This window comes from Ornithodoros turicata, chromosome 5 (genome assembly GCF_037126465.1).
Source record: "Ornithodoros turicata isolate Travis chromosome 5, ASM3712646v1, whole genome shotgun sequence".
Lineage (NCBI taxonomy): Eukaryota > Metazoa > Arthropoda > Arachnida > Ixodida > Argasidae > Ornithodoros > Ornithodoros turicata.
Window position 1 is genome coordinate 67,110,179 of NC_088205.1, and position 24,313 is coordinate 67,134,491.

At 46.2% G+C, this 24,313-nt stretch overlaps 1 protein-coding gene and 1 long non-coding RNA gene across 2 annotated transcripts in view; one reads left to right on the forward strand and one right to left on the reverse strand.

Moving 5' to 3' along the window:
* The window catches only part of LOC135394624 (retinol dehydrogenase 7-like), a 132,628-nt gene that overhangs the window by 29,267 nt on the left and 79,048 nt on the right, over nucleotides 1-24,313 (forward strand). The gene's annotated exons all lie outside the window — the stretch shown is intronic.
* LOC135396152 (uncharacterized) lies at nucleotides 8,076-9,110 on the reverse strand. The gene is made up of 3 exons (XR_010423333.1): nucleotides 9,014-9,110; nucleotides 8,331-8,449; nucleotides 8,076-8,214 (listed from the first exon to the last, which is right to left on the reverse strand). It is a non-coding gene; the product is annotated as an uncharacterized LOC135396152 (long non-coding RNA).

The following is a 24,313-nucleotide window of genomic DNA, read 5'->3' on the forward strand; positions in this document are numbered from 1 at the left end:
AATGCCATGGCAATGTCCACGTTTTATTATGGCAGTTGCATAATAACGCATGAGCAGTAAGGTAAATGAAAATACTTTACACAGCATGGATTGAGCAATTCTTGTCTCCGTAATACAGCAAGCCAATAACTCAACAGAAAGGAAAGGATAACGGTAGCTGTATAAGATCACTTTGCCCGTTTGCAGTTTTAACCACCGCAACAAATATGTTGTCCACTTCTGCTTTCGAAATCTTTTCACGACGTACATGCCCTTCCGCAACGCATGTGATATACACGATACATACCGTACATATACAACATTGCCCAGCTGCACAATACATTGATTGATTCCTTACCTGCGCGGTCTGATAAATTCTTTTAAAAATTCGAGGCTCCTAAACAGTGGCCAACTCGATTGGTAAACCTCCCCTGCGCCCATGCCGCTCCGCTTGGCTTCCGAGGCTCTCAGTTCCCGGGCGTACCGGTCACGGATCCCTCTCCATAATTTCTGACAGTCGCACGCTGCAAGGAATAACAAGCGAAATTGTATTGTATAAACACACACGCACACACAAAACAAAGCAGAAGCCTACTTACCTGGCATTGACAACGCATGACCGATGGACTCCCAAGAGTTATCGCGCTTGATTGTATCTTTATAATCACTCCGGGAGTTGTCATAGAGCCACGGGCGCTTCTCCACCTCGATGCAGATGAGCTCGTGTGTCCGAAATGTTGTGTCGCGCAAGCCATGCGTATCTTTTTGTGGATTCTCCACTCGCTCCACACACACATCCATGTTTACTGCAGCCATGTTGAAACAGAGAACATCAGCAGGATAGAAGCGCGCATGTCCAGAACGCGGCTTCGTGATTGGTTCACTCCTTGCGGGTTGAAGCGTGCGTTGGAAAAAGTTGAGCTCAGACGAACTCCTTGCGTTCGACTGCGTAAGGTCTCGTTCGCACCTGTTGCCACGGTAACCACCGTACGCAGCCGTACGCACGCATGAAAACGCACTAGTGTGAACCATGCTTAAGTTACATTGAGCACGGAGCTAGGCCGCCTAATTTAGCAGCCCTTATTCAAGAAATAACACTGTTCACTAAAGAAGCAAGTGAGTTGTAGCAAGAGGCAGACGGGGCTGGTTGGCACACGACGACAGCGAAGACGACGGAAAAACATAGAGACGGACAGGGACCTTAAGAAGGCATTCAGCACACTGCTGCGTTTCCGGTTGCGCTACTTGCGTGTTACGTCCACTGACAGCGAAGCATTGCAACGGAACATTCTTCCGGATGGAATGAAGGTTACACGTAAGACTCTGTACGCAACCGTAAACGCTGTAATGTGAATCAGTCTTTAAGCATGGTTCACACTGCTGTGCTTCATTGCGGGTGAACGTTGGTTACCGTGGCAACAGACGCGTGCGGGACCTTCCGCAGCAAAACTCAAGGAGTTCGCCCGAGCTGGACTTTTTCCGACGCACGCACCAACGCGCAAGCGGGGAGCCAATTACAAGGTCGCGTTCAGGGCATGCGCCGTGAGGCCAGCTTCGCTTGGAGAGCGGGGACATAACGCAAGGCGCTCATTGGCTGAGGCTTGCGATGACTGGATGTATGTGAACAGCCTTTCCGTGCTTTGCTTTCACTGAGTGTCATTAAAATTTGAATGTTCAACGTTCCCTATCCGTCTCTATGTTTTGTCGTTGTCTCCGCCGTTGAGTTGCTGTGCACAGAACGAATGTTGTATGAAGCCTTTCCGTCTCCTTTTTTGTATATAATTTAGTCCTCCCATTGAAACGTTCCGAAGAAATTGACCCGAAAAACCTGAGCACTCTATCAGACGTTTAAACCTTTCAAGAGACCTTCATGAAAGCCTTGATAGAATTGAAGTCCTTCTCCTGCATGTAGAAGCCACAGCAGGTTGCGCGACATTTAACTTTTTGTCATTTCTGCATACTGTATTTCTCTTTCTTTGTCTCCCGCTTTTGCCAGTGAGGGTTTTGACAATTTGTTTGACACACGAGTCACCAGACATTGCACTTTTATGTAACTGTCCTCAGCAGTGGCTGCTACTACATTTCGTATTCCATGAATACCTTGATGATTCCGGCGAGAAAACACACACACACACACAAACACACAAACAAAAACAAAACAAAAAACGTAACCTACAGCTTTCGTTGCTTACATAATCAGGAACGATGCCTTCCCGTTTCCCTATATTGTTGCTGTTATTTTGTATCCGTTACAGAACTATTATTAAAAAAGGCCATCACGGCAGCATTGATTTCGTTTTTGCAGTTGAATTCTACGGCCAGGCTAACACTCTCTCGAACAAGGTATGCAACTTCAAGATGACTAATTACCTAAAATTCATTAATTAACTCTTTAATTAGGGGATATCGGGCAAAAGCGGGATGGCACAATGAAAGGCTATCCTAGTTGAAAGCCATTCCACGTTTCAAAGATTCCGATACACGCACCTGCGTTAAAATATGCATCCCCGAATTTTGATATGCGAATGAGCCGCGAAACTGAAAAAAGCGCGCCTGAGAAGCGCATCATCTTCGCCGACGGACACTTATCTGGGCGGGAGGAACGAGTTTTATCTGGCCCCCAGGTCGGCGCCTACTCCTATCATCTCCATCAGAGCTGCGGAATGAGGCCTCCCATTCCGTTCCTATTCCATTCGGAGGAATGGAGATTTGCGATAATTCCATTCCTTTCAATTCCTCAGAATGAAAAGGTATGGTCAGTTCCCACTCCTGGAATGGTTTGGCAACCCAATTCCATTTCGTTAATTCCCTCAATTTCCCTTTCCCTTCCCTTCTTTCTTTCCCTTTTCTTTTCGTTTCCTTCTTTTTTCTTTTCTTTCTTTTTTTTCATTTTCTCTCTATTTTTTCGTTTTCTTTCCTTTATTTCGTTTTCTCCCTTTTTTTTCGCTTTCTTTCTTTCGTTTTTTTTTCGTTTTCTTTCTTGCCGCCTTCTTTCCTTTTTTCGTTTTCTTCCTTTCTTTTCGTCCCCTTTCCTTTTCCGTTCCTCTTTACGAAAGGAATAGCAAGTCGGCCTTTGCCTGACTAACCTTTCCTTGTTTTTTTTTTTCTCAATAAACATATCCCCCCCCCCTCAATAAAAGAAAAGGACCGGTTGCCATACTGGCAAGTCCAGCAGTGCTACAGGAGATTGACATTACTAAGCTCGGCAAAAGCACAAAGTCAAGGTTATTTCACTCTTGACCGTGTGCAGGTGCGGTGCAAAGGGTGCGAGGGCAGAAACCAGCACGTTGAAACCAAAACTGCCACCGGGGCACCCGGACCATTCCATTCCCATTCTTAGGACAGTTTCCGCTATTCCCATTCCATTCCATTTCCAATCCGGGTTCTGCTAAATCTGGAATGGTTCCGGAATCATTCCAACTCCGGAGTGGCAACTCCGCAACCCTGCGTGATCTCCATCGCTCCAAATCACATGGTCCTCTGACGTGAAATGAGGGGGCTGTCTCCGGGGATTTGGTTTCGGCTCATTTGCATATCAAAAGTCGGGGATGGATATGTTCACGCACGTGCGTGTTTCTGGATTTCTGAAACGTGGAACGGCTTTCGACTATGATGGTCTCTCATTCTGATCTCCCGCTTTTGCACGAAATCCCCTATTTAAAGTGTTCATTAATGAATTTTATGCAATCAGTCATCTTGTAGTTGCACACTTTCTTCGAGAAGATGTCAGCCTGGCAGTAGAACACAACTGCAAAAACGACATCTATGCTGCTCTCATGGCTTTATTTATAAAAATTCTGTAATGGACAAGAAGAAAACACCCTGTATAAGGACATATGCTATGACGACAGTACCGGGTTTACGAGGTTTCTTCTTGGGCATATTTCGGGAGTGATTTTCGGAGTTCATTATTGCATTTCGTCTTTCATCTTTTATCGCTGAGCTAACATCTGAAATTCGAAGAAAACGATTCACAATTTTTTTTTTTTTAAATCACAAACGATTCACAAAAAGACTCAGAAGGTGCCTCGCAGAAGCGCTTACTGTTATGAGGCAAGAGATCCTCACTTCCTTGTCGTGGGGCTTGTAATCCGCCACGTGAGGCGCCCTCGACACAAAAGACAACGAACCCCGCAGTCAACCGGTCATTTGGGCGTGCCTTTTATCTCGGAGCTCTGGATTACTGGAACCTTCAGAAGCTTTGTCTTTCCGGATAGATCCGATTTGCTGTAATTTTTGTCGGCGTACGTTTTTCGGATTTTTCCGGATAAGTCCGAAAACCCGGAACCCTATATGACCTACAGAAACGCATGTCGTACAGGTCAACAGTTTCTTAGTAACGTCTTAAAGGGACTACGACAGTATTATTTTCTCGTTTTCGTTTGACAGAAAGAATAACGGGGTGTTCGGGGAATGCCGGTGTCCCTTTACAGTGCACCTCTACCGGTACTCCGAAAGTTGGAAGCGACTTTGGTATTTTAAAAGACGATATAAAAGTGTACAAGAAATTCTTTGTCACATTTCGTGACTTGTTTGTAATAAAAAGTAGAAGTTTCAATTCGAAACCCGCGCGCAGCCTTTGCCACATGACCTTTTCCGCACGCACCATGTCACACAAGTAAGCGCGCAAAAGCCAACAACAACAGCAACAACTACATGAATGATTATGGGATGTGATTCACCGCAACAATTCGGCGCAAAAGCCGAAGAATTGACTAAAGCCTTTTGTTGGCGTTCGTCCAGCCGTTGGAGTGAGAAATGTGTGTACGACACGTCGGAACGTATTTCGACACATTTGGAAGCACAGCAAGAATAGCCCATCCATACAGGACGCAGGTTTCCATGCTTTCCGTTCCGAAACATCGAACTTTGTTGAATGTAGCCGCAGCCGTAGCCGCAGCGGTGCGGCTACTCAACGCGACTTCATTGCGGTGCTTGCGGCGTCCGAACACTATTCTCGAGAAAATCCAAAACCTCATTTTCCTAGTAATCACAAATTATCCCGTGCTTGAAACGCGGAAAGTAGCAGAGCCCTGCGCTACAAAGAAACCACCTTATTCGGAATGAAATCTGTAGCAATGAAATACCGACGGAATCGCGTCTTGAGCTGTCATTATTTTCAAATCGGATTTAATCGCCGGGATCAATACGAATTTGGAGAACAAGGTCCAGACGGCGAGGAATGTTGAAAAAGCGTTTGTTTGTTTGAAAGAAAAAAAGCATATATTACACCAATACATTAGTTTCCTTCGTTCCCCTCATTCGTGGGCGTTACACCAGCAGGCCGATACATTTCATAGGATACGTGCTCCGAACGAACAGGCTTCAGCAAGCTTTTTCTTTTTCCCCGACTGCAACGTGTAGTGAGACATTTATTCCTAGGTTTTCTTTTCTTTTTTTTTTACACATATTTAGGCCAATTGCGCGTCTCCGGAGAAAAGCATTGACTCTATTTGGCCGTCCTCATCATTGCTAACGTCATCTGTATGGCGGATGAGAAAGCGTCGTGCTGTAGATTAGGTATCGGTTTCAATGCCGCGTTTGTTATATGTGTTGCATAACAGTTTCACCTTTCGGAGATGCATTTTCATTTGGCATTCCGGAGATGGATATCACAGTAAAATACAATATCATAAAACACAATGATTGCTGGTGTGATAGGGGTGGAATTCCACATTAAACACTGAGAAATTTGATCTTCGGCAACAATGACATTGGATTGACGTGAACCCCGAACTGTCTCAACCTCCTGTGAAATTCGTTATGAAAAAAAAAAAAAAATTGAATTGCGGTGCATATTGAACTTCCATACTCGGTGTGGTGAAATCCACGGTGCACCACCGCTGATGGAGATGCTGCGACGTTCCGCGTGCAGGTTTAGGTTCAGGTTCGCCTAATCCCTTTCGACATAGGGCAGGCACCTTGAGGTTTCACAGGCGAAAAGTAAAAAGAAATGAAAAGAGCAAATTAAATAAAAGGAAAACAAACAACACAAAGACACAAAGTACTTGGCTCCAGGCGTTCCAGGCAGGGTAGTGTCCGCTAGGTGGTTTCCCGTGTGCTACTTCCCGGTCGCTCTCGCTGGGGGTTGGCTTTGCTGTTCGCAGGGTCTCCCGGTCTGTTGGCTAGTCGGCTGACGCTGGTTGATAGGGTCCAGGACGGTCCTGGATCGCTGACCGGGCTGGCTTTGGTGCTAGCGTGTGCACAGCGGTTCTCGTCTGTTTTTCCCAATTTGTTAGGTGGCGCTTGTAGTTGTCTGTGATATCGCTGGGGTTTTCACAATTTTGAGGGTGCATCGTGGTGTTCCACAAGGGGGCGTCCTCAATCCCCTCTTATTCAATATCATTATGGCTGCTCTTCCTGCGCAGCTTCCTAATCACACTCACATTACAACATATGCTGACGACATCTGTATCTGAACTTTCGCCGTTCGCGTGACACGATCGAACGCCGACTACAAGGTTCATTAAACATAATTTCAGGATACCTCCTTGACCGAAGCGTGGTTGTCTCACCTAGCAAGACTGTAGCCATAGCATTCTCACGAAGATCATTCAATAAGTCCCCGCTTTTCAATTAGGGCTCACCCCTGACCTTTGTCACGACCTGTCGATACCTGGGTATTACAACTGACCGTGTGGTCTGACGTAGTCCCCCACCATGTAACAACAACATATATATTGCGATGATGAAGTGGGGAGGTTTTCCACTCTAGGAGTGGAACGCTACCCCATAGTTAGGGGTCTAATATGAGTGGTGACAATGATGAGTGGTGACAATGATGAGTGATGACGATGAGAGATGACGGGAATGATCGAACTGGCGATGACGATGCTGGACGTGGTCGTGATGGTGGGAATGTCCGAGGGCGCTGCTGGGGTCCCCCTTTAGGCCTGTCGCCTCAAAGAAGTCAACCACGTGACGTAAGGCCGCCCTGGAGTCGGCCGCGGTGTCCCAAGGGCCGGGGATGGTCGACAAGTTGAAGGGGCGGCAGCCAAGGGTGGCAAGCTGTGACTGCAGTGTACGCCTCTCGTTGATATAGGTCCGGCAGCGGAGGAGTATGTGTTCTACGTTGGCAAGTACACCACACTCGTTGCACATAGGGCTAGCCTCACAGCCTAGCTGGTATCGATAGGACGGAGTGAAGGCCACATTCAGACGTAGCCTGTGGATGAGTGACTTCAGAGGACGAGGAAGCTTTGCAGGCAGCCAGTATGACAGCGTTGGGTCTACATTTCCCAAAGAGGACATAGTTGGAATGTCGAGTTGCCACTGTAGGGTAGACCAGGAATCGGACAAATGCCTGAGGAAGGATCTATGTAAAGCTGCTTGCTACCAAGGCAAACTGTTTGGTAAATGTACTCAGGCGTATTGCTGGTGCATCCTGGGGCCCATCATGCTGTGACCTCTACCGTGTCCTTCGGGCCCTGGTGTTGGGGACATTGCGGTAGAGTTTACTCATTTTGCATGCCCTCAGTCGAACCCAACAACAGGAACAACTCAACATCCAGGCCCGTAGTCTCCGCGTAAGAACAATGCGCTGGCCGCATCATTCTAGGTGGCGTTGTTTATTATTATTATAATTCAATGTCACGTTTTCTGGGACACCCTGTATACCTCTGTGGAATAAAATCCTTCTTTGCTGCACTGTAAGAAAATATTCTGTTTCAAAACGGGAACGAATGCTGCTATCCGTTGATGCCAGCCAAGTGTCCGTAGTCTTCCGTTACGGCTCTGATGGTAGACGGCGAATGTACAGGAATGCATCCGTAACTGAGAAAAACGGTGTTGAGTCTGTTGTGAACTGCCAACGGCTACCACTCAGTAAATAGTACATCATCACCGAAGTGCCGTTTGGGCAAGGTACTGCTATATATCAGAAAGTATAGGAAACTGTACTCGTGATGTGCCTCTTCATTACGGCAGCAATTCACTAATTATAATGACGGGGCGCTGTCCAGTAATGAAACGATGATTCCGCTTTAAAACAGAGATAAATGCTGTCGGCCATGATGCTAGCTGGTTTCCTGTTGTTTTCCTTTACAGTCCTTATGATCAATGTGAGATGTCCAGAGATTTTGTTTCATTGTTAATTGTTCAATTCTCATGTTTTGTGTGTCCAGAGAGGATAGCTTTTCAATAATAACCCTTTATTTTGGAAATTACTGGAAAGACTACAAATAACTTGTGCATGACTTTGGTGGCGGAACATTTGACCGCTATGTATCACATGAGCTGAAAAGAAAAGAAAGTATTACTGAGCCTCCTTAGTCATAATACTTCCACGACAAATTAAATTATTTGATTAATAAAGAAATGTAATATGCTCGTAGGAAGCATTTACAACTTACATGTTCCCACTTCTTGCTATGTTCATCTGCTGCCTTCACTGCCTCACGCATTTATGTATGTAGCCCTCTTGATTTTTGCCTGCTGCCTCCCTTCGTTCTCAATGATACCAACCAGGTGCCTAAAATCACAACCAGTTAATAAAATTTCATTATGAGTATTCAAAATAATTGCATGAAATATTCTTAGTTTCACATGGTGTAATGATCAGGACAAACACTGCATTTCTCTACCAACTATTCCATATAAGTTTATGAAGAACACTACACGTCCACCACTGCAAGTGGCACAACAAATTTCTGAGCACATAGATAGGTTTTTTTTTCATCCGTGAAACATGCTTATCAGCATAGTTCAGCATGGCAGAGACATCACCATATGTGAAGCATATGAATGTCTCTGAAAGGTTAGCAGTTGATATGGCCTCTGCTATACGTATGTGTTACATCGCCTGCTGTATTTACTGCAGTATGTATCGTACCAGCCGAGTAAATATGTAGTATAATATAAGGAGGGTTCTTGCGAGACAGGCCCGCAGATACTACTACTACGTGACGTGAGTTTCAAAATGCTATATTTTACCTGTATGTGATATGCTCTCCTACAACATTTCAATGCATGTCACAACATTTTTTTTATATCTGCTGTACTCTATCCAGGTAAGCCATGCAAACAGCAAATATACCTGTGAATAAATATCAGGAGTGCCTCCCACCTTCAATGGATATGCAGGGCCATGACGCTGCCATGTGTGCCACTTCCTGTCGTTGAGAGGGAAGCAGTACATTGTCTGCTTCCAATGCATCAAGTACTGTCTTGCTGAGGCTCTCCCAAGGGTAATAAATTCGTGAGAGCAGAGGCATTTGTGGGATTGGTGAAGGTGCACTCACACATGTTGACTGATCTAAACAGGAAAGCAAAACAAAAAATGGCACTTAAAGCCCCAAGCAAGAGGGCAAAGTGGCATCTGGAGATGTATGCACTATACCTTGTTTCCATAGTACATTTTTAACAATGAAAATGTCATCGAGGCATTTCTCAGCACCAGCAACCATACACCGAAGTGATAACTCATCCACTAAATACACCTAGAAACAAATAACTGGTGTTACAAAGATTTTTAGAACAACAATGCAATTGAAGCTCATACGAGCATTATAAACGTTATAACAAAAGTGGCATACCTGTATGTCGCCTTCCTGACAAATTCGATGACCCACAGCAACTCTGATTAGCTCCTCAAGACATGTTACTGACACCAAGTTTTTCGTTTTGTGATCTCTACTCCTGATCTTCAGAAACGCCAAGTAAAAAAAAGAAAGAGAAAAAGCAGCAGCATTGAGCAAGCTTTGAAAACCACACACATATGTAGCAATCACTGTAGCACGCATAGGGAAATATATGTACCTCTCATATGGAACTTTCTGTGTCAGAAAACTAGAAGTTAGTAAGCGAAACCAGAAGTATTGTATATATTTGGCAAAAATTTGGTTAAACAGACTATGTATACCTCCATAATCATGGTTGAGCAGTGGTATTCAGGGGGAGACAACAATAGAGTTTATTACTTCATAAGCTGAATATGGATGACTGTCCATTAATTCTGAGGGTCGACACAACAATATTCACTTGTACCTGAGATTCAAGATGGTATAGCATGAGGTCTAGTAGGAAGGTTGATGGCGTTATGCGAAAAAGAAAAATTGGCATCACCTCCGGGCCAGTTTCCACAAAGATGTGTACCAGTTTCCCATAGCACAGGTTGTACTCGTCTCTGGAGACCACAAGGTAGTGTCCTGTTGTATGTTGAGTCCCATGGATAGTGACTGTCGAAGCACACAAGAAGGGACTGTCAACTCACAGTGCACGATGCATCTGTAATGAGGTGATGTTTTCAGCGTGCAATATGTGCTTCCTCACTGTCCACACTGCAGGCTGCAAGAAGTCAGAGAGCAAAACTTTTGAGACAATACTTTTTGTGTTGAATGTGTTGGCATTTCGTCAGGATGACATCTGGAGGAATTGGTTCTATAGTTCTTAGAAGCAGCATTAGGTCCCTCTATGGTGCAAGGAACACCACTTGCAAAATCTTCATGTGATAGCAGATGGTCGAAAAGAGCTCGACGAGATGAAAATTTCTGCAGGAACAAAGTGCACCCGTAGACCACCTACCAAGAGAGTGCAAAAAAGGGATCCATTTATGTACAGCCTTCAGCTGTGCGAGCAGGAAACTGTTACTGGTGAAAATTTTGACGCCGCTTTGACTAGTAAAGGTACATTTGTCTGGAAAGACTGTGAAATGTGACCTCTTTGATGAATTGTAAACTGTAGAGGATTGCAATTTTGCAGACAGGAGGCCTTCCTATAGTGCAAATGCAACAGATTTCAATGGAAAGTATAACAGGCCATATCGGAATGATATCCACTTTGGAGATTGGGACACCTTCAGGTGAACCTTCCACAACAGAGGAATTCTGTTTACTCCAGCTCCAAGGGGGAAAATAGAGTCACAACATTTATCAATTTTTAGTTCGAGATCACAGCAAAACACAAATTATTTCAGTAGCCTCCCCCTGAATAACTAAAGGTTAGGCAACTCTTTACGTTTCTACTCATGATCCACACACAGTGACACACACAGACACTGCTCTCCTGCTGTTGCACACCGTTGATGAAACGCGTCTGCAACGAAACAATTTTTTCAACCATGCATACAAGTGGTGCTTATTTGACTTGGTATAGTAGTGGAACAACGAAACAGAGTTTCAACTCACCTTTGCTTTGCGGGGGTACAGTCGGCCAAAGACCAAACACTAGATGCACTTCTAAACACTTAAAACTTCACGGAGCGTCTCATGCGTCTACGAGGAAAGAATTTCGCGGGCTTCCAGTTAGCGGCTCAGGTGACAATGCTGTATAGCTCCGCGCTGCACACTCGCTGACGGCGAGACGCCGGCGTCCTTGAGCCTGCCACATTCATCCGAGCAATAAGTTACGCCCGAATGTCGCGATATCAGTGTTGGATCGTTAAAAAACTGTAAATATGTGCTTCGCTGAAGACATGTATCGTCTTCCATATTTCTGCTAGTATAATCGTGACGTGGTCTGAACAAAATATTTCATTTTCAGCGATATTGCTCTACTCATTCCTGGAAAAGACGACGGGATAGCAACGGTTCATGTGCCGCTACGGAATTGGAGCAGCAATGAAAAAGAGAAGCTCTGGTTCCGTTTGCGCTTTTCCGTAAATTTACGGTCTTTTTTAACAGTGTGGTTATGAGACTTGTCATGTTCCTTCATATTCGCCCGCTGTCATCCTTCAATCCCAAGGAATGTTACAGTGTCTAGTTTCGTCCCTCTTGTTACACGGCGCGAACAATCCAGCCCTTCATCGACTCAGTCATTCGAGGTCTCCCGTTTGTCTTCGCTTACATTGACGACCTGCTCATTGCAAGCTCCACCCCGGAGGAGCATGCTGATCACCTTCGTGTGCTCTTCACTCGCCTCAACTACCACGGCATCTTCGTCAACGCCCCCAACAGCAAGTTCGGTGTCGAGGAGTTGGTCATCCTTGGCCACCACGCCACCAGCTCCGGCATCACACCTCTGCCAGCTCGCGTGCGGCCATTCCAGACTTCCCGCAGTCGACTTCTTCGCGCAAGCTCCGAGAGTTCCTCGGACTCATCGACTCATCAATTTCTATCGCATATTCATCTCCGGCTGTGATCATTAGAGGCCTTGTTGACCACAGCGAAGAGCAGCTCAACCTCGCTCGCTTGGATACAAGACGTTGTCCACGCTTTCGTTTTTCCAACTTCCAAGATGGCGGACGAAAGGAGGTCTCCCGAGCGAAGCAAGCGTAGTCGGCAAGGTGTCGGCCTAATTATGTTCATCTGCTTCAGTTTTTAATACCCACAAATGGGCATGTTTCATGAAAAAGGTACTTAACTTTATCATCTGGTCATCTCATACTGTGCAGTTCAACTAAGAGAAGTACGCAAAAAGTTCCCGTCCTCGAAGTTTGTTTACAAACGTCGGGAGTCGAGTGAACAAAGGAGGCATTTTAGAATTTAAGAAGGCAAAGCAGGGATATGTTTCCAAGAAGAGTGACATTTCATGTGTTTTCGAATGTGGATTACTAGTCTGCAAGCAATACCACGTTTGAGTTTCTCCTCCGATAGTCCCTCGTATTTACGTGTGAGTGTTGCAATCAAGGGAACAACAGCTCCGTTGGAAGGTGTTGGTTGGTGTCTCTATTAATCGATACTTTTTCTCGTAACATAGAGAAATAATCATAAAATTGTAATGCACAAGTTAACGTTCACATGGGCATTTGCAACAGCTCAAAATGACACTTCTTTTCTTTGTTTCGTGTGGTGAAGATAGCGTGCTCATATGACGTTAGCTCTGACCCTGATGTTTTCAGAACTCTGTGACTGTATGTCAAAGGTATACGTGAACAATACATATTTTGAAAACCCTTGACGTACACGCGTATATCTGACACATTGTCTTCACTTTACACCATACATGTGCAACTATATGACATGCATATTATGCTGTGCGGTGAACATCTGAGCGCTGGAAGAGACGCTCTAGCAAAGTGAAGTATTCGTTTTCTCTACCGCTCTTTGTATTTACGTGAAACTTTGTGTGATATTTTTATCTTTGCGAGTCATTCGTTGATACGTGTGCGGCACTAGAGAGAAGCTTTCAATCCCAGAGAACATCCATAGTGGATGCTTGTCTACGCCGCAATAGTACGGTGATATTGTCTACATTGCCTGAGGTCTGAAAATGCATATATATCAACCCGACAAAGAAATGCGGGTTTCTCGTTCGGTATTACTAAGATTAATATTAAGATAGTATCGTGGTAACAGAGTTGGTCCGGAAACTCGGTCGACACATGGGACCTCCGTTCCGTTCTTCTTGATTAGGGAAACAATTAAAAGAAAGCGTGGGGCATTTTCAACAGGCTGAGAATAAATTAGTAGTGCAACATTCCTCTCTTCGATGTCGATACATTCTTTGCTGCCGGCATTCTGTTCATAAGCAAGAGAAACGTGTATCGTCGTACCGCTTCCCTGCCCGGACCCGCTGCTGGACCTCCACTCGCAGCTTTCCGAAATCGTCGCCAGGTGGCCACGGCTTCGCTGGAATCGCGAATAAACGTACAGCTCTAACTTTTTTTCTTCAGTATGCTTTGAAGCGCGCTTTACGGAAGCTGTAATAATGGCACCCATTTAATATTACTTGACCGCAAATACGTTTCCTTGGAAATGATTCCGCAGCATGCCGCTCCCGGCCTCGATTGCTTTCGCGTTTAAGGCCTAGGTAAACTAGCTCTCACTCCAGTCTCCAACGAGGAATCCTCAAGTACGATATTACCTATAGAGACGATATGCCACGTGCGGAACAAAACATATGGAACACGAAAGCGCCGCCATTTTCTCCTTCGGCGACATCCTGGCGCTTACGATTGAATGATTGGCAGTTGAAGAAAAGGCACAAGCAGTGGGAATCGAACCCACGCGCTCAGGCAAGTACTATTAGTAACCCTGACGATGACACGCGTTAAATGCGATCGCTTAGATTTTCTTTTACTGTAAGGAGAAAGTGACGAAAGTTATTCTGTCATCTCATCAAGCGGCTGGTGTCTCGTTACCAGGAGCATGTGCCACCATTTGTTTTGTGCCAGAGCGCAATTTGTCTCCCACGCGACGGCATCTTCTCTTCCCTCACACCGATTAATCGTACTCTTCCTGGTCTCTTACTGTCATTTCAGACCGAAGACATATCCGTCCTCAACTCTTTCTGCAAGTTAAAAGGATAAAACCCTCAGTGAAAGGAAAGACGAGGACGGAACACAAAAGCAGACGACAAAAACAGTCCTCGTCTTTCCCTGCACTGAGGGCTTTATCCATTTGAACTATGAATCACCAACCAGCCCAAGTTTTAACCCTCTTCTTCCAAGCTGCCGGGAGGTCACAAAAATCGCATCCTTTGCTTCGGTGCTCAATGCAAACGTTGTAGTAATGTCACGACCTTGCGCAAAACCGTGCGGTGGAAGACGAACCTGCTCGCGGTTCGACGATCTCTAGGTGTTCTAGTCAGGTTGGGCGAGGTTTACAAAGCTTGGGAACCTTTGCCTCCCCGGACCGTATCCCATGGAATACAAAGCGCATATAGAAAGGGTCGGAGAAACCGGTTCTACATGCAAACCACAAGTGCACAACTTGACAACACCTTGACAACCTTGACAATACGTCACACTAACTGAAGCAGTTACTCAGTGGGGTCAGTAGTCCGGTGCCGTCGCGGATTTGTACGTAGAGTGTATGTCGGGAGGTTAAACTGACGATCTTGTGTCAAGAAGTCAAGGGACTGTTAAACATAAATTAAACTTATTTCGCACTGTGGCGCTGTCAATAAAAAAAAATAATAATTCCAATTTGAAACGCGGAAGGTGTTGCCATTTTCAGCGGCAGCTGAAATAAAACAATTTGTTTGTTTGAGCGCGCGAGTGTGTGTGTCTGTGTGTGTTTGAGCGTGCGTAATAGGGTGCGTGCGTCTGTGTGCGTGCGTGTGCCTTTGTACCAGCATGTGTGTTTTTCTGTGTGATCATGTGTGTGCGAGCGTGTTTGTGTGCCTGTGTGTGCGTTTATTTGTGCGCGCGTATGTCAGAGCGTGCGAGTGTGCGTGCGATCGTGTGTCTGTGAGCGTGTGTTTGTGCGTATCTTTGTGTATGTATGTGCGCGCACGTGTATTTGTGCGTGCGTCAAAGCGTGTGTGTATGTGTGTGCGAGAGTGCGCGCGTGTATGTGTGAGGGTGTGTCATGACTAAAAGCAGTAAAAATCTTTACAGTACAGTCCTAATAGACGAAACGAAGGCGACGAATACATATACGGTATAGACACGTAGAACCACACACACATATATAGAACGCATATATAGGAATATACACAAAAGTCCAAAGAACCTATTCTACCGTATATATCAAACCACTCAAAAAACTGTGAAGTCAGCTACTTTAATGGGAGCTATAAAAACGCTTTGCATAGCTCTCGCGAACACAAGGTGAAGGAAAGCTTTTCCAAGCAGATCAATAGATTCAAAAGCGCCGGTTATCGTGACTCGTACATCTAGGATATATGCGTTAGGGTATTCAGTGATTCAAACAAAAACAAAAAAACACCAAGGATATAAAAACGGTGCAGACATTCCATATGTATATAATGTGCCCCAACGTCTAAAAAATTCGCAGAAAAATATGGGTATAAATTTTTTTTTTTTTTTTAAGGGACGTTATTTACCCAAGAAAGTTGATGACTACCGTGAGGGGAACTTCGGATGTAAGATCAGGCATACTAATCGATATACATTTTGTTTATAAAATTGCTGGCCACAGTTGCTTCGCGGCGCTAACACGGAATAAAAAATTGCTTTCTCTTGTGGTAAAGCGTACAGCTCGGGACAAAAGTTTACGGAACACCAGGTTGTCGCATTTCTCCATTGGAGCGACACCTTAGCAGCAGTCAAGGGCGGACACACATACTGAGAGATGGAGAGCATGTATAGCCGGTCTGCCGTTTCCTATTCGGCCTCTTCCCGAAAGCCAGCAGGGGCCCGCTCTGATGAAGACATACGCCCGTGCCATGTTCCGTAGACTTTTGTACCAAACTGTACAGTGGTATAACTACTATAGTTACGCAAACACCAGGTTAGCCGAGAATAACAGACAAGATAATCTTCAAGGTAAATTACAGGAGCAGTTAGAAACTTGCCCGAGATGTGTTCCTTTGTTCGAGAAAACAGAAATTGTGGAAAGGTGTAGAGGTCAGGGAGCTCTATTGTTCGAGGAAGCCAGACAGACAAAAAACCAAAAGCCAAATTGCGTTTTGAGGATCCTGGTGGTGGTTTGTATGTAATGCCCCTGCCAGACGGGCACGAAAAAACACATTAGGTACGTGATGAGTTAAGTCTTAATGTCATTCGTGCCGTGCTATACGGAGATATTTAATGACATTCGTCTGAATGACAGTTTCCGCGTAGACACCGCCACAACTCATTCGCTCACGAAATTGGTACCCTCGATCTCATTGTCTGCGCACAACAACAACAATAAATGAAGGAGAAGTGATGATGACATGGGATGTTTCCCCATGGTAGCCAGAGGACTCTACCCCACTGAGCACAAGAGCAATTTAAAACTTCCATAAAGCAACTCTGTGCTGTGCATCCCGCAATTATTTTATAAATTAAACGAACACAATAATTATTTTTGGTAAAATGCGTCCCGTTGTTGTAATAGGAAAATTTATTGACGGTAACAACACACCCGAAACACTACCATACAACACCATGCCATACCACCATACCATACTACCATACGTTGTTAACGATTGCTTTTTTGCATATTTGCTTTTGGCGTATAGACGCCCACATGACTAGCAAGATGACAACAGTTTTCCGACATAGTACTAGACCATATCGATTTTGAAATAAAACAAGTTTTCCCATTTTGCGGGATATTATGGGTATTTTCGATCGCTTCGCTTTCGATCGAACATCTGAACAGAGGCTTCGGTGTATTTTGGCCAAAAGCTTGAGGATCTGCCTCGGTGTGCCCCGCGCCGCTGAAACGCGCATGGTGGTGGCAGAGGCCCGCGAGCTGCCAGTAGAGGTCCTACATCTCAGAGAAACTGTGCGCCATTATCTACGCCTCGTCGCGGAAAACCTTCATCACCCCTTGGTTTCGAAGCTCAAAAGGCGGAGGCAGAGCAACATTTCTCACTGCATCGCTGCTGTAACGCCCTTGCTACTGGCTTTTGTTGGAAGATCAGTCGTCCCAGGTCCCCTCCGTGGGTGTTTTCGATACCTTCGATCTCTACTACCATTCCTGGGCTCAAGAGCAAGAGTGATCACGTTGCAGCACCCGTGTTGAAACAACTTGCGCTAGACATGATGCAGTCCCGTTACCCTTCACAGCTCCACTGCTGCCTTTACAATCCCGACCCGACTATGTCCTCGTGCCACGCATACCATCTCTCGCACCGCACCTCATCCACGTCTGCAGAGTTGCATGCCATTTTGTTCTTCCTCAAGCACATTGCATCCGCCGCTATCAGCACTCAGCAGCTGGGTGATATACTGCGACTCCAAGGCAGCTCTTTAGTGTATAGCGAACATGGGTATTCGTGGATCCCTTGCGCCTGTGGTGGTGGACATACTGGAGGAACTAAGCCGTCTTGAGATCAGCGGGCACTCTATATACTTCCAGTGGGTTCCTGCCCACTGCGGCATCCGCGGCAATGAAGAGGCTGTACGAGGCTGCAGCAGCTGCGTATCATTCCCGATCAAGCGTGCGGATTACCCTCCCCAAAGGCGACAGGCGAACCTTCCTAAATGATGTGGTGAGGCCTCCCGCACATGCGCAATGGTCTCGGGACGCGCCCCCCCCCCCCCCATTTCAAGCATCTGATCGGCCGCTCCGACTCGATGCTCTGCTCTCGCTGTGCTGTTTTGGCGGATACCAAGCATGTGCTCCTCGACTTCCATCTTTACACCTCCCAAAGAGCAGCTCCCCTACAGTGTCGCATGCAGTCGATCACGGCCGCACCATTCACCTTGGCAACCATTCTCGGCCCTTGGTCTAACCAGATTGACCATCGCCAAGCTCTTGAGTATTTCAAGATTTTTCTCCGGGACACTGGCCTCCTCTCTACCCTATCATCTGCCTGCGTACCTGTGTGCTGTGTGTGTGTTTTTGTGTGTTGTGGTTTTGCCCACCGTTCTGATGTCTTACCGACTCCACTGACTATCGACCCTGTTTAGCATCGTTCATCACCTCATCCAAGGACACATCCCATCATCACAGGACACCTCAGTGGCGAATTTCCCCATTGATTATCATTAACTTATTTGTTGTTGCTGTTGTTCGATCGCTTTGAACGCGTTTACGTTCTTCAGGTACCTCATATCTTACGCAGCCAGTGGGAGACCGGCATCGAAGTCATGGCTTTTAACGTCATTCGAATCTGACCTGTAGCGCGACTATCGCAGGAAATGGAATTCGGGACCCAACTGACATAACACACTAATGCCATTTTTTTTCTGCCCGTGTGACACGGGTATAAGGGTATGCATTGCACTGCTGCTTTGTCATCTTTTTTTATGTTCTCTGCACTGAGATTTAACGCTTTTACCGTGGATTACAAATTTGACCGAACTACAAACCCATCTGCAAAGCCGCTCGTTTCCTTACTCGTTTTACTCTATATAAGTACTAGATTGGATATTGTTGCCTTATAACCTGTGTTGTCGACAACGGAAAATCACCGCAGGCTGTATATGGTTGTGTCAATAGACCCTTTGTTGAAAGTTCAGTGCTGTGTGTTGTGTTCGTGCCATTCGTTTCGGCTGTTTTTAGGACTGCACTGTGAAGGTTTTCACCGCTTTTAACCCATTCTGGGCCGATTTTTTTTTACAGCGAGGAAAAAATTCAGAATTTTGTTTCTGGGCTTCCCAGGACATAAGGAACACATAACAAAAGTTTCAAAAGTTTTGCTCTGTTCATTATAGCGCATTGACATATGATTCCTGTGGGAGTCATTTGCCAAAAAAGATGGTACCATCCATAAAGCAGACGACCCGACTAATTGAGGCACACTGTATTCCCTGCTACTCCAGTCTTATGGCCAAAACCCTAAATTTTATTGCACACAAAAATCACTCTTACCTGTCCTAATCAGAGATATTTCGGCCGTCGAGGGCTGGTGGTGGTGGTGGTGATAGGGCTTGCCGTTGTCGGCCTCACGTATGTGGGCAACGTCACGACTCACGCCCTGGGGGAATGCGCGTCCTGGGCCGACTTCTAAGGGAACTGTGCCGACATATGTCTGAAAGCGTCTGAGGAAAACGCAGGAAAAACCCCAGACAGCACAGCCGGCACCGGGATTCGAACCCGGATACCTCCCAGTCTCGACGTGACATGGCCAGCACGCTAACCACTGAGCCACGGGAGCTGGTGCCGTCGAGGGCACATGCAAAAAAAAAAAAAGTGCGCGCTTCGCTGACCCAATCAGCTCCGAGGAAGACGAAGACTACGCTCTAGTGCCGTCTATGCGTGGGATTATGAAGTAATATTCTTCCGTGAGCTTTGGCCACGGAGAACAATAGTTTCGGTTTCGTTCGCGAGGCTTGATAGACGAAATTGATTATGATTACGAAAATTATGATTCCTGTAGGAGTCATTGGCCCAGAGTGGGTTAATAATCAAGCATTGCCAACAAGCCCAGACTCAGACTTTTCACACTCATGGAGCGTGTGAGCCTGCGAGTGCGCGTGTTAGCGCGCATGTCGTGCGAGCGAGCGTGTGTGAGCGTGTGTGTGTGTGCGTGCGAGTGCGTGAGAGCGTTTGTGTGGTGTGGGTGTATATATATTTCACAGTTGGTTTTGTGCCACGGACACGGCGATCTCCTGACATTCTGCTATTGCCGCTATAAAAGTGGCACTATATACTCTCTACTTCAGCTCAGCACTTAAATTACTTAAATCACCGGTGTTCCTTTGATCATTATTTACATACGTCGCCTTCTGCAGTAAGGGGAAATATATTAATGAAATATCCGCATGAAATACAAGAACGAGACGAAGCGTCTTCCGTGACGCAAAAATATACCTTTCATTACCGGCTCTACCAACGGGGTGCACGGTGGCAAACATCCTGGCAACACTGACCACAGCCATTTCAGCCATGCAAAAAGCTACTTCACTCGACTTTGTGCCACCACGTGTCAAAAGCGACGCGAAAAGCGGCAACATACCCGTAAAGCCTGCAAACCCAGTGGAAGGAGCGCGGGGGATTTATGGGTTGTCAGTGTATGATTGCGAAATATTACCAGAAAGACAGAGAAAGAGAAGATCCTCATCTGAGACGCCTTATCCCTTCGAGGGCAACGGAAAGTTTAAACCGAGAAAGATAAACCGGGAAGTTCTTCAATGTGAACTTTAGGGTTACAAATGGATGTTGTTCGGAAATTCAGTTCTTCAGCCCATTTGTTGGTACACACACACACAAACACACACACACAAAGCAAAGTAAAATAAAAACAAATAAAAGGCAGATATTGAAACAAAGATCTACGGTATTCGGCATTGGAGGAAGACTAGGCACACTGGTAATCTAATGTTCGACGGTCTGGTACTTATATGGAATGAAAACTTTGTGAATGAACACACACACACACATATATAAAGAGACGATGATGAGATTGGGGCTGATGCCGACCAGCAGGCTGGGCGCTGCCCCTGTGGCATTTGTAGATGGTGGGAGATGACGATGGAGATGAGGATTCAGGTGATCAAAGCAGGGTGGAGAGGCCTGTTGATCACAGGAAATCCCAAAGGTGACGGAGACTTTGGTGCATATATGAACGCTACTGGACCAGGGGTCCAGCACCTTGCCTATGGTAAAGGGGCGGTGGTCAATTGCATGCAATCTGTACTGCAAGATCTCGCACTCCCGCTGGTAGACAGGGCAGTCCATAAGTAGGTGGTGCAGGTCAGCGCGCACATTGCATGATGCACAAAGGTCCGATGGCGCACGGTCAAGCCGCTGCCTCATAACTGGGGTAAATGCAACATTCAGCCGCATACGGTGAAGAAGACATGCTTATAGTGCGATGCGTTTGTGAATGAAAACAAGAACAACAGCAAATAAATTAATGATAATGAATGGGAAAATTCGTCACATAAGGTGCGGCCCACTACCCCAAGGCACAATGGGCAGAATGAGATGTGTCCTGATGATGAGCTGATGAACGATGCTAAATAGGGGTCTATAGTCAGTGGAGTCAGTGTGTAGGGGAGGTGGTGTTCCTTTACATGAGTCCCGACCGGCGATGATGGTATGCCACGGAGAGGCGATGACGGGGGCCTATTTCCATGGCCGCGCCGGTGGAACTGAGAAGCGGGTGCTCCACGCGCGTGGCCATCGTTGTCGTCGTTGTCGGCTTTAAAGGAACCTGGAAGAGACCCTCAAAACCTCACCAACCATCTTGAATGCATTCCTGAGCACTAAAGAATTCCTTTTTTTTTTAATTCCATGTTAGCGCCGCGAAGTAACTGCGGCTATGAGCGGCTTACAGACGTTGACAGATAGAGATACGGTAGCAGGAAGGAGGGGGGGGGGGTTAGTGTGCGTCCTGGGGCGACTTCTGGCGGAACATTGCCGACATTCGTCTGGAAAGTCTGCTGGGAAACAAAGTGTAAACCTCAGACAACACAGCGGGCGGTAGGATTCGAACCTACCACCTCCCGATGCTCAGCACGGCCTTGCCTACTACGAACGAGCGGGCGCATTAACCCACCCGGCAATGCCACTGCTTTTTTTTTTCCTTGTCCTTTTTTTTTTTTTTTTCACGCTGACTTTAATAAGTCAGTGGTATATACAAGATGCGGTGTAGAACAATAGATATGTACTTGTACTAATGCATGCCACTGGTACTAATACATTTACCCTGCCGACTACGAGCCCAACACCTGGTTAGAGAAACGAAGATACTAAATAAAAACCTGGACAAAAAAAAAAAAAAGAGAGAAGAGGCCAGTGCTGCGATCGATCCCTCCCGGCGCGACAGCATACATATTAAGACGTGACGTCAGAAGGACGTGATCTTCCTCATCGGCGCACTGGCTTTGAGTAAATGATGCAAATGACGTCAGGCGCTTCTGGAGCGTGGGTCTGGTGGCCGCTATTTTTGCGTACCAACTGCTCCCGTGTGGAATGCGATATGGCAGACACCTGATACGTTCCAGACAGAAGTCATTCTTGGGAACCATTCTGCGCCGAGAACTCAAAGTTCCCGGGAATCTCTTCCCTTTAAATCCCTTTAAATGTGGCTAGACTTATTCGAAACGGTGCACGAACAATTTATTTATTTGCTCGTGAATCCGTTTCATGTGGCACTATGCGCTCATATTCAAGGGCGAGGCTGTGATTTTCCAGGTCAGTAGAAGTGTCCTAATACAACATCGAATATAACTCGGCTTCGACGTTCATCAACGTTGAGGGCAAATAAACTATCCTTAGAATTACCGCCACCCACTCTCCATATTGATCCGGTGCTGAAACTCAACAAGGAAGACAGCTTTAACAGTTTATGTGGGTGTACTGGGGTGGCAGAGCTGTAAATGAAGTGGAATTAGATCTTAATTAAAGCCCGCATGTTCCTGTTGCTTCTGGGACAATAGCTCATCACTGCCAGAGGAACATGGATAGGCGGTTATTACTTTCTAACACTTGGGTGCGAATTTGTGAAGCGTTCCGTTAGAGTTTTCTTCTTACTTATATGCTTCATTCGTTGCGCGTGGCAGGGATGATCTAGGCACTGAGATATTGAAAACGTGATATCAAATAACTTGCAGATGTCAGCGTAATATACGTGTTGGATAGACGAGAGTAAATTGTTTAGTAAGTGCGTGACATACAATTAACGTGTCTTCACGGATAATATTGCTTGTGGTACACGTACTTGCAAATACACGCTGGCATAGTGTCTTTGGTGTTCAGCACACATGCAGGTCGTGGCGTGGCGTGACAGTGTACGGATAGATCAAATAAATTAATTAACATAGGATAACAGGACATAAAGAGAGTACAGGACATGCACGCTGATTGGACGTGACTTCCCTACTTCGTTAGTATTTTTTTTCTTCAAGTGTTCACTAGATTTCTTTCCCTGGCATATTTAGGGAGCCAGTGGAATAACCCGAGTAGCTGGCAAGATACACAACATGTAAAGCTCAGCGCACGTGCTATGCATGTATTGCAATGCGTAACACGCTATGTGAAAGCGTAACACGTAGAGCGACACGCATTCATAAAAGGAGTTGAGTTTGAGTTTGTCAGGGAAGGATAACGGACGTATTTTGATTGCCGTTTCTATTTTCGTTACTGCTATATTATCGTTTCCGTTATCTGTCTCTGATACCGGTCCTTAAATTTCGTTTCCGTTACGTTTCCGTTACTGTTTCCGGTAATGGAACGGTTGTTACGGAGTTGCGAGAGGACAGCCCTTCCGGCTCTGTCAGCACCCTGTTGTGCCCAAGTGCCTTCGGTGTCACGCACACTACACAAGTAATTTTTCGTCGTTGGGATGCACACAATTTGCAACATTTAAAAGAAAAAAATGTAGGAACATGTCTTCAGTCTTCAGTCACTCGGAGTCCAGATGGGCGTAACCTTCATTCAATGTCGCATTCATAAGCAGACGAAAAAAAAAAGAACAAAGTACAGAATAAGTAACTCAATAGTAGGCTGTCATCCTCGTGCTATGGTGGAGTATAGTCATGTGTTGATGTCATTGTAGGGCGTCGTTAGGGGGTGACATCGTGGCAAAGCATGTGTGGCGATTAAGAGCTATGACTGCCTGCGGCTTCGCCGAGGGACGACCGTAGTCCAATGGGTCAGAGAACTTCCACCTTCCGACGAGGGTTCTTCCATGCCAGGCACCTGGTACACATTGAGCAGTGTAGCGCTCGAACGTTCAGAGATAGCGCTGGAGGAATCAGTCCTGAGTACCATGACGGAGGCACCCGCTGGCGACGTGGGCTTCCGCTTAGAGGAATGCTCATGGTAATCCATGGTATCCGCCCAGGTAAGAGAGCCAGGGTCATCAGCTCCGTCCCCGTCAGCGTCGGGCATTGCAAGCGCAGCTTCGACATTAATACCGGGAGTAGAGGCTGCAGCGTCCAGAGCAGCTTCAGCTGCAGGAGCTCTCAAATCTGGTGGTCCGGGGTCATTGGGTAGAAGCGCGGGCAAGCCGGGGTCACAAACCCCTCGGAGATCCATGTTAGGATCCTCCACAGTAGAGGAAGCTGTCACCGCAGCAGCATATAGGCCCGGGGACAGCGAGCAGCCTCATGACCGAAGCGCCTGCAGCTGGGGCACTGTGGAGTACGGCAGTCACGGCGAATATG